The sequence below is a fragment of the Malus sylvestris genome, chromosome 10, assembly GCF_916048215.2.
Source record: "Malus sylvestris chromosome 10, drMalSylv7.2, whole genome shotgun sequence".
Taxonomy (NCBI): Eukaryota; Viridiplantae; Streptophyta; class Magnoliopsida; order Rosales; family Rosaceae; genus Malus; species Malus sylvestris.
Genome location: NC_062269.1, coordinates 39759862 through 39778724, shown reverse-complemented (window position 1 = coordinate 39778724; position 18863 = coordinate 39759862). Strand labels below are relative to the sequence as shown.

General features: G+C 35.3%; 1 pseudogene; it reads right to left on the bottom strand.

Annotated features, from left to right (window-relative positions):
• Window positions 1-7528: 7528 nt before the first annotated feature.
• On the bottom strand, window positions 7529-8930 carry LOC126584556 (probable pectinesterase/pectinesterase inhibitor 51; annotated as a pseudogene).
• Window positions 8931-18863: the final 9933 nt, after the last annotated feature.

Sequence of the window (18863 nt, the reverse complement as noted above, 5' to 3'; positions counted from 1 at the left end):
TATACTCTGAGGGCAAGTTTAGTAAACTGCCGTTTGTTCATGGAAAATGGATTCAATGATTATGACAAGTTCAACATTTTTTTGAACAAACGATATTATCTACACTAAAGGGAGATGGGTCGGTATATAAATAGGTGAGTATATATGTTATTACAAAATTGCGATCTTATCATATTTTTCATACCATATTTGTACTATTTTTCTAATAAAAATGAGATCCGCATGTGTTGATGGGCAAATAGAACCCACATGTGTTGATGGACCCTAACTTTATCAGAGAAAGAGTACAAATGTGATAAATATAACATTACTCATGTTATTATGAATGTATAGTTATAATGTCTACACTCTACAAAATAAAAATAACCATACTTGATCTTCTCTCTGAAATCATTTCAATCTTGTTAATGAAAATCATATATAGGAAACTCTCACAGCTAAGTATAGGAATCTCTCTATCTCTAGTCTCTCCTTAGGCCATCTCCAACCGAAGGATGACTTGTTTTAGCCTTCTGGTCATTCAAGAAATTAATATTTTAATGAACAGTGTATGATCATATTTCTTACCATCTCCAATTTTTAAATTTAAAATTTTTTGGCCGAAAACAAAAAAAATTCAAATCCAACGGCTAGGATGATACGCTCTCGTGCCACAAACAAGTACCTACATCAGGATCTTGTTGCACATCTTTGGGCCACAAGAAGCATGAAGTACGCATTTTAAGTTTTATGTTGTTAAATGTTTTTTTTTTATGTTGTATAATTTTTATGTTATTTAATGTTATTTAATATTGTTTAATATTGTTTAATGTTGTTCCATGTTACAACGGGAAAGCAACGTTTTCTTAGTTTAGTGTTGGGTTAAGACAAGTCTACAACGGGAAACTTTGATTATCTTGCAAAGTGGATTGCATAACCCCTTTATTCTTCATGGTATCTTTGTCAACCCAACGTTTTCTTAGTTTAGTGTTGGGTTGCCTCTTTACGCAAAAGCTAGAGAACCGCGTTTAATTTGTATACGGTATTTATCCTAAGTCAAATTTGGTTTTTGCGATAAGGAGGTGACATTTTGGATATGTGACAGATCTCGGTCACGGTCGGTGAAAAGAACTTGCTGTTATTAATATTTATTTTTAAATTTTACGTTACGGATTTCTGGAAATTTTTAAATGTGTTTGTGGTGGAGAGGTTAAATCTACCAAATCCACTAGGCAATTGGCCAAATAAGAAATAACTAACATGCCTGCCAGAAGGAAAATGATTGTTTAATTGATTTCATGAATTGTTATAATAGCAATAGTTCTGGTTGATGCACTTGGGTCCTCTCTGAGCCCAATGAGAGGATCCTTCTGACCAATGATCTTTGATCGTTGGATGAAAATTCAACGGTTATAAATATTATAAGGAAGACTTTGGATGCGGTCCCTAGCTATGAATATTATTTGACTAAAACCTTGTTGGTTTTCAATTTTTGATCCAAGTCCCTGAAATTAATGTGATAATTTATTTCTATATACGTTACTATATTTTTTTTAAATTAAAAATTGAAATTTATAGTTGTTTGTATTAATGAGATTTTAAATAAAAAACCATAATTTGTCGGATTAAAAATATTAAAATATAAATATATTATTGTGTGTGTGTGTGTATAAACATGGGTATATTCATAAAAAAATTAACCAACAAATTAGTGTATCAAAACATGGGTACATTCTTCAAAATCACAAAAAAAAAAAAAAAAAAAAAAGACATTAGGCTAAATAAAATGAGTAAATTTCTTCGATTAAACTTAACATGGATACATTCTCAAATCAAATAAAAAAGAATGTACCCATATAAGTTTAAAAATGGATTAGAAAAAAATTGAATATATTTTATATAGAAAAAGGTACATTTTACATATAACAAATTGGTATATTTAAGAATGAGTACATTTTAAGATTAAAAATTTGAAAAAAATTACATGAATGGTACAAATAATTAGCATGGGTACATTTAGCAAAATTAAAAATGGGTACAAATTAAATAAATAAAAAAATATGGGTACAAATACAAATAAAACTTTATAAAATATGGGCACAAAAAAAATTAATATATGGGTACAAATTAAAACTGAAAAGAAAATTGGTACAAATTAAAAAAAAAGTAAATTAAAAAATGGTACAAACTAAATATAAAAATATATGATAAAAAATTTAGCCATAAATATTAAATATATTAATTGTAACATTTTTAACATTAAGTGAATATATTTAGAAATAAAAAATATTTTATTATTGAAATAATTAATGATGTTATTAATACCAAGGACCTTGATCAAAAAATGAAAAGAATAAGGTTTTGATCAAAGGAGTAGCAAAAGGAAGGATGAGAACCTAATTTCTCCTTTAATTTATGGATGCTGGTTTGGTAAAATGAGAGGTTCGGAAACAAGGAAAAAGGCCATTATTGAATCAAATAATTGGAGCAATAAATCATGCAAATAATTGATTGTCTCATAAACGCCTATTTCGCATCACTCTATATGCGTATTTCCTATATTGCACATGGAGTAGAATTGATCTTACAGTACTGGTAATGCTAGGGACGGACTTATTAAATCAAATTTTATAAATTTGATAACGTAGTTGTTGATAATTTAAGGGAATTGTTATTAACACTTTAAAAATCTCATTTGGCATTCTAAACTTTCTATAATTAGAAAAAAAAATACACTTATAAGGGAGTGTAGAATGAGATTTTGGAGTGCTAATAACATTTCTCTAATTTAATTACTTAAGTGTTGATTAACGTGTTTAATTTCTATTTGTGACACATTTGTAAACTATGTGATGTGTCACCAATAAGAAAAAAAATTCAGTATGCTGGAAATACGGCTCAGAACACCAAGTGTCATAATATATACTTGGTTGGAATTTTTTTTTTTCAAGTTTCCAACTAATTGTATTGTAACACTTCGTATTCCAGACTATGTTTTCAGTGTGCTGGAAAATCTCTTCACCAATAGGAAATAAGCATATTAATGAACAATTAAGTAATAATTCAAGATAACTTTTGAATTTTGATTGGTTGGCCAAGTGGCAAGAATGAATAATGTTCAACAATCAACAACTACGTCGTAGAATTTATGAAATGTGGTCTAAATTGATGGTCTCCATAGCATTACCTTTATCTTAGCGTATACGTACCCCTTCACATATTTATTTGCTGATATGCAACTTGAGTGAAATTTTCTTTTTAAGAACATATATGTGAATATAAACATATATATCTAGTGACGGATGTTGCGTTATTTAAAAATAAACAAATTAATTAATTAATAAACGAACTGTGTACTTGTCTGTGTCGAGTAATCCATATGTATGCTTGAATCCTGATCACCACGAAACCCTAACATATAAGCTACTCAAGGCCCGGAAGCTTGGATTGAAGAGAAAAACACCCAGTCAGATTCAACCAATATATCAAACTTATAATTCCAAATGTAAGCTTTAAGATAGAAAAATCACTTACTACCTTGAGCAGTTGAACTTCTTCAATGGCATAAAGCTTTTAGCATGAGATGGACTGCATCACAACTCAAATGTTCTCTTGGAAACTACATAAGGAATAGCATACATACCTATAACGTTGAGAAAGTACGCCAATTTTTTCCTTCTGCGCTTTCATGTTTAAAATTAATCCTCAGATGAACTTGCCCACAATGAAGTGCAATTTGGGTAGTCGAGTGTTCCATTTCCATCCTATGGAAATTACTACTAAACTTTGAGGTGGCAAAAGTGTTTGGGTTAATATTTAAACTATGGGCTTTTAGGAAGGGAAGCCTAAAGAGGAGCTCAAGGAGGAGATTCAGCTCGAAGCCCAGCATCTAAGCTCATATCATCCATCCTAAAAGCCAGTTGGCACCCCCATTAATACAAATGCTAGTTGCATACAAGAAGTGACAACCGATGGGAGTTCACCTGCTCTAGGCCCAAAAGCACTTTATGGATGGCATAACATGTAAATATCAATGGTTCCCTACCATCCAAATTACTTTCGGGCAAGAACATGAGCAGCACAAATCAAGTTAACTCATCTATAAAAGGGGGATGAGGGCCCAGAGACAAAGAGACTCAACCAATCAAACAAACATACAACTTGACTCTCAGCCAAGTAAATGCCCAGAAAGTCGTGCTTTGTCCAGACTCTGCACCCTTTTAGCCTTAGATTTCCTTAGAAAGACATATTTTGTCTATGTAAAAGCTCTACTACCCTTTCCCAGATGTCGTAGTATCGATCTTTAGTGTATAAACTCATTTCCAGTCGTTCCCCTTAATATTTAATCCTCTGTAAACTACAAAGAGACGAGATTGCAAGACGTTTTAACCTTGCCCGACAAGGTGAAATCTTGCTCGACTATCTTTGTTTTGTATTTCAATTAATAGATCTGATGCTATAATGTATTCCCTAGTTTATATTCAAGTTGTTTCTAGTCTTTTGATGATTCAAAGCCCTATCAGTTCCCATATATAGTTCACTTAGTGGTTTATCAAGATTGGAATGAGTTAAACTGATGACTTGATCAGATCTGGACCTCCACCCCTCGAGCATACAAGATAACTAAAAGTCCTTGATATCAAGGCATAGAAAAGAACTTAATGTAGACTTAACCCATCCTCTGATAAACAAGAAATCAGAAATAACTTGGGGCGCAAGTAATCGGCTTAAAACACACTTGTTCTACATCTGCCATACAAAAATGGCAATGGCACGCCTAAGCATTTAGTTGGCTTTGATTGCGAGCCTCAAGGCCTACACCTAAGGCCTCATGAAGGCACCTTTCAGAACTAACTCTATTATCCTCTTGCAGCATTGTGACAAGCAGGAGTCTGACAATCAACCAAAGTGCCAACTCCCCGGGGAGCTGTGTGCTCGAGCCAAGAAAGCCCACCGACCAGATTTCTTGCCCGAACAAAAAGGTCCATGAAGAATTTTACTTTGAGATTGTCTCCTTAGCATTTCTCTTAGCTATAATAACGAGGAAATACTTCTTCTTGTATCAAACAAGGGAGACAGAAAGTCAACTACAAATAGCATCACAGAGCCATCAAGATTGAGGAGGCCATGAAGAGGAAAGAGAAAATACACTCTTGTTTTGTAAGGACAGAGATAATACATTCAATGAAGGGTACTGATGTTTATATACAAAGCTGATAAATAGTCGTATTTATTCTCTACAATGCCAATATTACCCCTCTTTAGTACACTTTCAAGACACTGTACTCCAGTGTATGCACTATGCAGTATGTTGTACTCCTCATTTTTTTTTAGGAAATTCGTTATTGACCTTCATGTCTTCTTTATTTTCCTTGTCCTCATTGTGCCACATGGCTAAAACACTAATTATAGGTAAAAGAATGTCATTTAGTACTACAATCTAACGATATTCCTCTTCAGTGTAAAAATTTTATAATTAAAACCGTTCAATTTTTTAATATCTTCATTTGAATATTATCTGTACAGAAAAATTATTCGAATCAGAGATTGTTTATGCATTCAAATTGTTGATGCACAAAACCGGAGGGGTTTTGGAACAACGTAAATCCGACCGTGAATCTGCAAGAAAGTAAATAACACAAGATGTATTGTGGTTCACCCCAAGGTTTGGGCTAGGTCCACACTGATTGTATTTCTCTGACTGTATGTATGGATTACAAGGGTGAGGGGGAGTCCCCCAGAGAAAGAGAGAGCTTGAGAGGGCTCTCTATTTGTGAGCATGAGAGCTTGAGATAGATGAGCTTTGAGAGGATGAGAGGGCTTCCCCTTGTAAGGGTGAGGAGGCCCTTTTATATAATAAGGGCTCCTCCCCTTTTTACATATTTGCCCCTCCTTTATTACATAATTACATTTGAGTCCCCCGAGTATTTATACGAGATCTAAATACAGAGGCCATAAGTATGGTACAAACAGTAGTCCCCAAGTCTTCAGTCAAGAGAGTTTTTTTGCTGGAGACTTGAAATTCAGTCCATGTGTGGGCCAAAGTAACTAGATGTCGTCTTGACCTGAATACTCGATACGAGGCGGTGCTCAATCTGAAATGATGCTCAACTAGAAGTAGCACATGTTGCGAGGCTACTCGGCTTGTGGCTTATGTTGCCTTGGTTGGCTCGACTTGTGGCTTATGTTGCCTTGGTTGGCTCGGCTTGTGGCATTGAAGGTGAGAGAGTCCCTTTTATAGAATAAGGGTTCGCTCCCCAATACATGAATGATGGGTGCTCTCTAATGAAAGTGAGAGAGCCCATTTTATAAAATAAGGGTTCGCTCCTTAATACATAAATAGTGGGCTAAGTCCCCCAAATATTTTTTTATGAGGCCCAATATATGGTACATAATGTAGTCCCTCAAGTCTTCGGTTAATAGAGTCTGTTGGCTGGAGACTTCAAATTGAATCTATGTATGGGCCGAAGTGGCGGTTGTTCGAATGCGGTATTTGTATACCCTGCAATGAAGCTTTGTAGGTGAAGCTTTGCAAGTGAAGCTTTAAAACTAGAGCTCTGTAAATGAAGCTTTCGAAGCTGGAGCTTTTGTAAATGAAGCTTTTGAAGCTAGAGTTCTGTAAATGAAGCTTTTCGAAGCTAGAACTCTGTAAATGAAGCTTTTGAAGTTAGATTGACATGAGTGATGCTTATGAATGTTTATGTTGATTAACATGAGTGATGCTCATGGATGTTGACATGAATGATGGTCATAAATGTTTATGTATGATTGATATGAGTGATGCTCATGAATGTTTATGTATGATTGACATGAGTAATGCTCATGTATAATTTTGAAGTATTAGACGTACTTTTGATCACCTGGTTGGTGATAATAGCGGCAGGGTGCCGAATAATTTTGGAGTATTGGGCATACTTTTGATCACCTGGTTGGTGATAATAGCGGCAGGGTGCCGAATAAATTTAGAGTACTGGGCGTACTTTTGATCACCTGGTTGGTGATAATAGTGGCAGGCTGCCGAATAATTTTGGAGTAGTGGGTGTACTTTTGATCACCTGGTTGGTGGTAATAGCGGCAGGCTGCCGAATAATTTTGGAGTACTGGGCGTACTTTTGATCACCTGGTTGGTGATAATAGTGGCAGGCTGCCGAATAATTTTTTAGTACTGGGCGTACTTTTGATCACCTGGTTGGTGGTAATAGCGACAGGCTGCCGAATAATTTTTTGTAGTACTGGACATACTTTTGATCACCTAGTTGGTGATAATAGAAGGCCTGACTCTTTTAGACATATGGGCCTTCGCCCTCCACATAACCTTCCAGCCCATTATTTTTGGACTTGCTGTTTTTTATTTATTTATTATTATTATTACCATCTGATGGGGTTTATACAGATGTTTCTGAAAGATAAGAAAAATAAATTACATCATTCAAAAATAAATCCGACCCTTTGCTCAATAGGTCACGCCCATAATTCCCTTTTCTGCATGCCATCACCACTGCAATTATGTTTGCTTCTTTCTTTTGCTTTCTACTTTTGCTTTTTCTTTTCACTTTTGTGGGAGTGGTTGAGCTGTCTGAAGGCCTTTCTTTTCTTTTTGTTGGATAAGTGCGACAAAGCATGCTAGCACATGCGAAAAGGTATTCCCTTTGTCCAAGTGGGTTGTTGAAGATAAACCATCCTGATTGCAGCACCACAAGCCTATACCTTGGCAGCATAAGTATGACCTTTTCCATGTAGTCAACAAAAGCAAAAGTAGCTTCAAGTGGTTGACAGTGTTATCATTAAGAGAAATGTTTGTGCAGTTTGGAAGATGGAAGCTGAGTTGTCTAGGATGGACAAAGATGGTGCAGTCTTGGAAAATGGAAGCTGAGTTACCAAAGATGAAATCAACATTGCCTAGGATGGTGCACTACTTGTAGAATTGGCGGTTGCCGTGAGCATAGAGAGTGTCCTGATTGCCAATGAATTCGCAGTTCTCAATTACAGATAGATCAATGGTTGATCTGTAAGCAACTGCTTGGTGAGCATCGGGACCTACGGTGTTCTGGATTGTGAGAGCACTCGCCATGAACCCATCATCGTTAACTCCGACGATGGCAGTGTTGTAGGTGGAAATTCAAGGCTGGCTTACATTTAATGAGGCGGTAATGACGATTTTGCCTATCCCATCACCCAAGAACACCACGTTCCGCTTCTCTAAGGGCACCCCTATGGTCTCCTCGTACACCCCCGCCTTTATCCTAATCACGAACCTCTTATCTCTCGCGTCATCCGGCACAGGATTCACAACCTCCTGCACCGTCTGGTAATCACACGAATTCTCCTTGCCAAGGACGTCGAGGTAGTTTTTTTCGCGGCGGTGAAGCAGTTTATGTCCCCTGCGGACAAGTCTAGGATGGTATGGATCATGCCCTGCGCCGTTTTGAGGCTGTCGTCAGCGACCTAGATGGCGAAATGGATGGTCTCGAGAGGGGTGGCATTTGGGTCAGTGATGACCTTACCCAGGGAAGATTGGCACGCTTCAGGGAAGCGCGTGGCCTTGCAGGCTAGCTGGATTTGGGGTTGAGGGGGAGATGGAGTGACCGGGAGGACGGTGGCGGGAAGCGGAGGGTAGAGAAAGGAAGAGTCCCCACATCCCCTGAATCAATACACACTTTGCAATAACCAGTCTCCAAACTAAGATCGCTGTGATCTGTCTTCGAAAGAAACCCTTCATCAGAACAATTTTCCACTGAACTATGGCGATGTGACGTAGAACCAAAGCCATTAGAACAATTTGTTGTTTTCTTTGGATTTCCATCTGAATCATCACCGGATGAGCTCTTAGATATATGTTTCCCTGTAACAATTAGCCAATTGCAATTTGTCGAAGAAGAGCTCCGATGAAGATAATCCAAATTAAGCTTGCCTGGCTCCTTGTATGCCTGCGGATAGGTTGTTTGATACATTACATAAGGGGTTGCTCGAATTTAGGAAGTTGCTACAAACTGATGGCATGGGAAGTTGGCCAACAAGGGAATAGTCTGGGTTATGTTGAAGCCGACGAGCTGGGCCTGCCAACTCTAGCACATCATTCGTTGCTTTCGCTTGAGAGTTTCTCTGTGTGAACGTCAACTTGTTGAGTGGTGTCGTAAGGTCCTGTTGGAAATGTGCCCTAAAGCCAATCATGTGATGATACTTTACGGACATTTCACATGTTAAACTAATCTAGTTTTACATATAAAGGGCATACATTATTGTTTGAGCCGTCTCATATAAATGTTATATGCTTAAACGATAAAGTCCAAGGAATATGTGATTGGGAGAATGTAATCTAATGAAGTTAGATTCATGAGACCATTCTTTCGTAGACACATCCTAAACGTTCCTGATCATAGGATTGTCAATTGGGCGTTGACAGTCCGTTAAGATCAGTACGTACTATGTCTTCTCTCAGGGAGAGTGATTAGTCTCGAGTCATTGGTGTGTGTGACATCAAGACAAGTACGTAGGTGCTCAATAGAGAATGAGTTCACTGAACGTGATCAACGAAGAGTTCTTATATTCCATGTCACATGAGAACTCATGGTTGGGATAATGCAAAGTAGTCCTTTGACCTGAGGCATCACAGTTGTCTTGTGGTTAAGTCCTTGATCTTTGATTATGTCAAAGTCACCCCCTCGGGGTGTCCACGACATCGTTGGGGTTAAGCCACTTAGCTATGGAGACAAGTGAATGCGCAACAAGGGATCTCTAACCTTCAAACAGTTGAGGGAGAATACTCTATGATATGATTTGGAATCTCTGGCCAGAGTATGAATGAGATTAGGGAATGCGTTCCAAATCACATTCAAGGAAATCATATAAGCACATGAATCACATTGGATAGTAGACATGAATAAATAAACTATCATACCAAACAATGTGGTCAAGAGTATTAGATTAGAGAAGGACCGTATTGCATTTGTAATCCCAAACTGAATAGGTTCTCTATCCTCTTCTGATTAGCTTGGGTAACCATGATATGCTGCTAGGTGTCACTCATGGTTTGTGGAAGCCCTAAACGTGTGTAATCACTAAAGGGAGAATTGAAAATAGTTTCAATTCACAATCGATGTAAAATGGTTTTAATCGCCCACTACCTTGCTAAAAGGAACCTAATGGATCGCACACCATAAAAGGTGGAGATTGAAGATTAAACGGAAATGAGTAAGAATGATTAAATGGTTTAATCATTTATTTATGGCAAGGATTAATTAATATGTTAATTAATCAAACGAATAAGTTCGTTAAAGACTTCGGGATAGTTTTGGACCTTAAGGCCCAATGGGCTTCGAACGTCAAGCCCATTAACTTAAGTTGTATGACAATTTAATGAATGAAGATTCATTAAAGCCCAAAAGCCCAAAATCCCCTAAATGGCCGGCCATAGTGTGATGAATTAGGGTTTTGGTTATTTAGGTCACTTAAAGAAGTGACTATATAAATGACTTTATAACTAAATATTCATTAAGTGTTAAAAGGGTTTATTTTGGGGGAAAATTGGTGAGAATTGTCTCTCCATTTTCTCTCTAAAGAGGCCAACACCTTGGAGGGTACATCTAGCAATCCTACTACTCCAAGGTCACTCATTTCTTCTACAATAAAACCTTGGTGAAGAGACTTAGAGGTTCCCTATTTTGGGAACTTGGAGAAACCTATTTTTCCATCCAAATCCATGGATCTAAGAAACAAGGAATGAAGGCCCTATCTCTTTGGGTGATTAGCCTTTGCTTATGCAAAGAGGAATCTACAAAGGTATTTTTCAACTCACTTTGTTTTTGAGTTGATTATTGGTTCACCAATCTACTAGGCTTTGAATTTCATGGTCATGTTTTGTTTTTGAGTACATACAAGCATGATTCCGCCTTTAATTGTTAATTGCATGCTATATGATGTTGCTCAAATGAACATGTTTTCACAAAATAATTCCTTCAAGTGGTATCAGAGCCTAGGTCTAGTAGTTGGTGAATCCTTTTGGGTTTTGTAGTTCATAAGTTTATGATTTAAAAGTTGTAATTGTTACAAGCTTTATTCTTGCTTCTTTGAATGTAAATTTTGTTTGAAAATTTGCCATCTCAAATGTTGTAGATGTAGTTCATATGAGCATGAATATTGGAGCTAAAATTTGGTGTCATGATTTTGGGGATTTTCGGCCAAATCCAAAGGGTGATTTTTTGGGTTCATGTTTGTCTTGTTAAAATGGTTTTAAGGTGACTTTTGGAACCCCTAAGTACCCTAGGATGTTAGCCTCATTTTGAATGATAAAAATTTGAGTTTTATTGCATGAAAACATTCATGGAGCTCTTATGGGTTTTCATGGATGTTCTTCATATGTTCTTGATGTTCTTGCCAAGAACACAAAGGTTTGTGTTTTGATTCAAAGTTTTGATTTATTTCATAAAGTTTATGATATATGTTTTTCAAATGATTTATCATGTATTTAAAGTGTTAAATATTTGTATAAATGATGATGGAAACATCAATCATCAAAACATATATTATTTTTATGAAAGTATTTAAAGTGTTAAATATTTGTATAAATGATGAAAGAAATATCAATCATCAAAACATATATTATTTTTATGAAAGGTGAAAGCACTACTTGATTGTTTTTGACAAAACTAATAAATCAAAACACCCACCACTCCTTTTTATCCCTAAAAACCGGCCACCCTAATAAAATAGGGTATTTTTTGGGCTTTTATGCAATTACATAAAGTTTTGATACTTTTGTGTATTTGTACTTTGACCCGAAAGTTTACGTTTTGACGTTAAGGCCTAAAAACGCTAAAGGACAAATTGTTTTGCTCCTTTAATGAAGTTTTGAATTTATTTAAATTTTGGGTTCTAGTTGTATTTACATGAAGTAGTGACTTTTGTGTTTTTACAAAGTGATCCCAAAAGTTTATGTTTTCGCAATATGGCCCAAAAAGTTGTGGTTATTGCATGATGGCCCAAATAGGATGAGAACAAAATTGTTTTGTCTCTTTAAATGAGAATTGGATTTTCATTTTGTTTAGCTCCACTTAAATCAATTTTATGGATACAAAAACCAAATGAAAATGTTGCATTCAATTAATTAGTTAAAGCGTTAATTAATTAAAGGAAGATTATGAACCTAAGCCTAATATAATTGAGCTATGTGAAAGGCGTTTCAAATTTGTTTGAACCATGAGAATGTGTAGATTAGATTTTGGTTGTAATTTGATTTGATCAAATGTTGTAAAAGGGCATAAGTCCTTCTTTACTTTAAGGTAATTTGTTTTATGCAAATGTTGTAATGAGCATAAGCTCATCCTTTACTTTGAAGTATTTCTTTCTTGCTTTATATGATATGCATGAAAATGAAGTAATTGGGTCCAACGCCCCTAAGACAACACGCCTTAATGTGATTAAACGCGTAACTAAAATCAATCTCCATCCCTAGACCGAGATTCAACACAAGGCTCGTGTTGAATCTAAACAAAGGTTCATAGTCATCCTAAGGCCCTAAGGCAACTATATAGTCCATCAAATGAATGCAAACCTTATGTTAGTAGTAACATATACTCTTGCTTTAAAAACCGTTTTAAAAGCATAGTGGGAGTATTATGTACAACTAAAACAATCATATGGACCAATAGTTGTAATAGGACCAAAATTGTTTTAATAGAGATTAAAATGTATATTGATTTGTGATGAGACCTAAAACCCTCAACCAAACCAATATTAAGTTGATAAGCGGAGAGTGCTTAGAACACTCTTTCGTGGCCTTCCACCGTGGTAGGCTTCAATCGTGTGTGACTCATACACCGTATTCGTCCAATTCTGGGGTTGCAAAGTATGTGCTTACATTCAGGAGAAGCCTATACACATATGATGAAGTGAAAGGTAGGCAACGAGTGTGGCCAATATGGAGTTCTTCTGAGGCCATTCTTGAACCCCTACTTGAACTAGCATGGTGGGAATGACTTAACTAAGTGCAATGGTGCCAATATGGAGTTCTTCTGAGGCATCATTCTCTAGAGGCCAAACGAGATGGGTACTTGCATTAGTTGCAAATGAGTAAGCGTACTCTCTCATTATTATTGTTGCTAGCCAATATGGAGTTCTTCTGAGGTGGGCTTGGTAATAGTGAGTCTCCCATAACCTACTAAGAGTTTCATCCAAAACTCTCGAATTCCGATGAGGGATATGGAATTTGCCAAAAATAGTGGGTGGTGCTATTTTGATTTAAAGACCCGAATCAAATGGCTTAAAATCAATCAATTTATATTCGTTATGTATTTGTTTACCAATATATTTGCAAACGCTATCCAACACTTGACAAATAAAAACCGAATGTTTTAGTTTCCGTACTTAGGTAACACAATCCCAAAGAATGTCTTAAAAGGATTGCATATGTATCTAAGTAGTCTCATCCTCACAATCTTACTATTGATAATGTATCATTAGAAGAATATGTTAGAAAAGGTCTATCATAAAGAGGACAACACTTTTAAATGTCATAATTCTTCAATTACAATTTGTTGTATGAAGAAATAGGAGTTGCTTTGAACAACTCTTAGTCAATACAAACACTTAGTGCTTGTTTCTTTGTTGCATGAACAAGGAACTTGAGAAGAAAGCACAAAGGCATGAACACTTAATGTGCCATGATTCTTCATTTACAATTGTTGTATGAAGAAATGAGAGTTGCCTTGTACAACTCTTGAAAGTTTGTAATTATGTTTAGAACATAATGGTTGGTTGACAAAAATAGTCCATTAACATGGACTTATGATGATTTTGAATCATTAAGTGTTGAAGTGTTAAACCACTTAACGAGACGGAAACTAGGCAAGGACTTCACCTTTTGTTTCCCTATCCTAATGGTTCACTAAGTTTATGGTAAACTATGTAATGAACAATAACCACATACTCTCCAAATTGTTTGATGTGTATAACACAATTGAAAAAGGTTTCAAGAGAGATAGTGGGAGTTTAGGGACCATGACTAATGTAGTCAAAGGTGAAAGTCAAATAAAGAAGATAAATAACTCCAAGGGAACAAACTTTCTTTATGAAAGGATGGACATTGGAAGGGGTATTTGCAAGAAATGTCTTGCAAGTGTCAAGAACACACCTTTCGAAGGTGTTGTAAAATGTTCTTGAATAGTTCAAAACAGTTGGTTCTTCTACTTGAATGTATGATTCCGTATTAGTAACTATGTTTTACAAATCGTTGTAAAAGTGTGACTAATAAGAAGTAGAAGATATATGAGAGAAGAAAAGGTGCTTCACATACGGAACGTGAATAAGATATAGATCTCTGCGAAAGCAGATAGTACTTACTTCCTCATATGAACTACCAAAGAAATTGGATTATAGTAATCTAATTGATTGTCTCTATAGTAGAGATGATATGGTAGTGTTAACTGTTTAGAATATAATGATGCTTAAAACCCAAAAGGTTGCAAGGTAGTGACTAATCCCAACTAAATTGTGATACCTCTAAAACATAAGTTACAAGTTGGTGAAACAAGGATGTTTTGGATCGTTAGATCCGGATCCAATACCTTCTTGTTAAAATTGTATAGAGGCGAAATGTTCGAATCTTTATTCTTTTGGAAAGAAGAAAGAATCACAAAGTTGTTGAGGTTAATTCACTTAGATGTTAGTGGCACGTGTCCACAACATAATACTACTCATGTTATATGACATTCACCGAAGATCACTCTCGGTTGGACTATAGTTTATTTTGAATAAACACAAGTCCGAATACTTTGCAAAAGGTTTCAAAGAATTCAAGAAATGTAAATAGATGAGTAAGATATCTAAAGTATTTACCTCCTTAGATTTGATCCAAGGAAAGGTAACACTTTAGATGAGTTTCCTTGAAAGATATCAAGGAAAATAGCATCATAAGATAATGTATTTCTCCATTAGGAGAAGAACGAACTTGAATAAGATTTAGTTCGTTAAATGTTATCTATTACCCATATATAGGATATATGTTGGAAATATGCCCTGAAAGTCAATCTTTGGAAGAAATCTTTCAGGACAAATGAATGGATGTATGGATGAATCTTATACATCAAAGGCAAAAACACGAATTAGGACTATCTCAATGAACGATATATGTCCTAAATAGTGTATCCATGGACAATAGATTGATTGAAGAAGTAATCTAATGATGTTAGATTACAGAGACCTTCTTCATATAACCAAATGTCTAAAAGGTTCCTAGTCATTGGATTGTCGGAGGGATACTGACAATGCGTAGACTGGTACATACTGTGTCTGCTTCAAATGGAAGGATGGAAAGTCTCATCCCATTCGTGTTGTGACACTAAGACAAGTATGTAGGTGCTCATTAGGGGAATGAGTTCACTGAACACAATCGAACGAGAGTACTTGCATGGAGGTCTACTCACATGTCAAGCAAGTAACTCTAATGGTTGGAATAATGTAAGTAGTCCTTAGACCTGAGGCATCGTCGTTGTCTTGTGGCTAAGTACTTAATCTTTGATTATGTCAAAGTCTCCCCATTCGAGGGTGTCCACGGCATGATTGGGGTTAAGCCACTTAGTCATGAAGGCAAGTGTATGCGCAACAAGGAATCTCTAATCCTCGGTAAGAGAGGAAGAATGCTCTAAGATATGATTCGAGAATCTTCGGCCGAAGTATCGAGCGTATTAAAAGGAATGTGTTCCTATACGACTCAAATGAATCATATAAGAAGGAATAATCACATTAGGGGTTTGACATAATATATCCATACCCTAATGATGTGATTGAGAGTATTGTATTAGAGAAGGATCGAATTACATTGTAATTCTAACTGAATAGGTTCTCTGAATAAACTTCTACATTAGCTTGGGTAGCTATGACATATGGTTAGATGTCACTCATAGCTTGTGAGTTCTTCTAGATGATTAAATGTAGTCATCAAAGAAGAATGGTGAATTGAAATGAAGTTTCAATTCACTAAGTGATTGAATTAATTGGATTAGTGCCAATTACCTCACTGCCTTGCTAATTAGAACCTAAAAGATTGTTCACCAATACACTATTGTAGTGAGTAATTAATGGATGATGGAAACAATTAATTGGATTAATTATGTGTTGTGATTAATTTAGAAAAGTCTAAAGAAATCATAAAAGCGATAAAGATCGTTTTGGGCTTAAAGAAACGTTCGGGTTTAATTGGGCCCATTGGGCCTAAACCCATTGGGCTTTCATTCAAGCATTGGATGACTTGAAATAATAAAAGCCCAAAGCCCAAACAACACTACAAGGGCCGGCCACTTTAGGTGTTTAGGAGAGAAGAATAGTCAAGTTGTTGACTAGGTTTCTTTTGTCTATAAAAGGAACTTTATTGCAAATGTTTCATAAGGGTTTTTTTTTGTGTGTTTAGAACTACAAAGAGGCTAAAGAAAAACTCTCTCAAATACTCACAAGGGCCGGCCACCTTAAGGGAAAAATAGCTAACAATCTTTCACCCTTTTGGTTATTCCTTCATCCTTCTCATTACACTAGTGGGTGAGGATCTTTAGAGGTTTCCTACTTTGGAAACTTGAAGAGAACCTAGGAGCACTCATTCTTTCAAAGTGGAGGAGGCAAGGAGGGAAGCTAGGCTCAAGGATTTCAAGGAGCAAAGAGCTTGGAGATGGTCCATCATTGGTCTAAAATCAAGATCAAGAGGTATAGATCTATTCCTTGACTTTGTTCTTGATTCTTTAAAATGTTTTGATGCATTATATATAAACCTATGAACCTTGAAGGGGATTTGCATGACTATAGCTTTGATTTTATTTGATAACATGCTTCCATTGCTCATGTATATAAATTTTGAATTGTATATGCATGCTAGTCATCTAGAAATCCCACATGAAACTCATAAATTTCCCTTCAATTGGTATCAAGAGCCAAAGGTTTATGTATAATGTGTCCTTTTGGATTTTATGCATATGGGTATTAATGTTATGTATGACATATTACTTTTCCATTCAAATTATGTTTATCTTTTGTTTTTCAATAGTTGAAAAATGTTAGTCAAAAGTTGAGAAAGATATGTATGCAAAATGTTTTGTATGCATGAATGAAAAATGAGTTTAGAACTAGTATGACATATTATTTCTTCATCTAAAAGTATGTTTATCTTTTGTTTTTTCAATGGTTGAAAAATATAAATCAAGAGTTGAAAAAGATATGCATGTAAAAGTTGTTTTGTATGCATGAATGAAGAATAAGTCATGAACAAAATTTGGGGTTTTGTTACTTGGGGTTGGCATGGTTTTGGCTTAGTGTTTGTGTTTTTATTTTGAATCACACACACACTTTAAAGCTAGAAAGTAGAAATCTTGTCACTTTTGTTTTTGGGTTTGAAAAATCACCAAGAACATATAAATCTTGAAAATGTGTTCATGGTTTTGTTCTTGGTGTTCATGGTTTGGATTTGATGAAAATGGTTTTCATGCATTGTTTTGTGGTTTTGGATGATGTACATACCATCCATAGCCATCTCAAAAATTTATTAAATCCTAATCTTTATTAGGTGAAATTCCATCATTTTGTTTCATTAAAGTCCTTAAAGCATAGACAAGTGACAAATAAAATTTGTTATTCCTACTTTGAAATGATTTAAAGCAAGATAAGTGAGACCTTCCATCCCCACAATAATATGGCCGGCCTACCCTATCAAAATACCCACTTGTGGGGTATTTTGTAATTTAGAAAAAGACATTTTATACTTTTGAGTATTTATGGTTTGACCCCTAACTTTTTCTTATTTGCATTTAGGCCCCTACTAACTAGAAAGTTAAAATATTTGATTTTAATTTTGTTAGTTGTTTAAACTCATAATTATATTATGCCCATATGCACTAAATCTAAATGTTTATGTTGCATTCCATTTAATTATTTAAATGTGGTTAAATAGTTGTGAAATGGATGACTTTGGACTTATGCCTTAAACGATAATTGAGCTATGAGATAAGGCGCTAAAATCAAATTGTTTGAACCTTGGGAATGTGTTTTAATTACTGTTTAATTGGACCTTGTCACGTTTGACGTTAATCTATCTCTCTCCTTTTAGTATATGTAATTTATAGGAATTTGTACAAATCGGTTTGTAATTCTTATTACTTCTTAATCTCTATTCATTAGTTGATTCCCTCTAGTGCTAGACTAGAGTTTCTTTAACTATTGGTAAGGAGACATAACTAAAAGAAGGGTTTTGACATGAGATTAAAGATTAAATGGGTCCAACGCCCTAATTAGCAATGAATGATTGTCTTTCATTTCTAATGGCTCAATGAAAATGGTTTTAATTGGATTGATAAGCACGTAATTAAATTGACACAACCTCCCCGAGTTTTTATTCAACAATGTTGGCTCGTTGTTGCAATAACCTAATAAGTCCATAGTCATCCAAGAGCCTAAGATAACTATAAAGTCCAATTTCAAAGGAATGCAAAAACCGTAGTAGTAGTAGTTACTTCCAATATTTGAAAAATTCGTTTTTGATATTGATTTGTTTTTCTCAAAACAAATAGTGGGAGTATCATACGCTACTAAACTATAATGAATACAATTAGTAGTTATATATATCTCCAATATTTTGAAAAATGTTTTGATATTGATTTGTTTTATGAAAACGAATAGTGGGGATATTATATGCTACTAATTTCATTAACTTTGGACTAGTAGTTGTAATAGGACATTATTTATTTGATTGTGATTAAATAAATGAAATTGATGAGACCTTAAAATCCCTCAACCACTCAATATTAAGTTGAAAACGTAAGAGTGCTTTGAACACTTTTTCGTGGCCTTCCACCATGGTAGGCTCCAAGCGTTTATGACTTGTACACCGCCTTCACCCTATAATGGGGAAG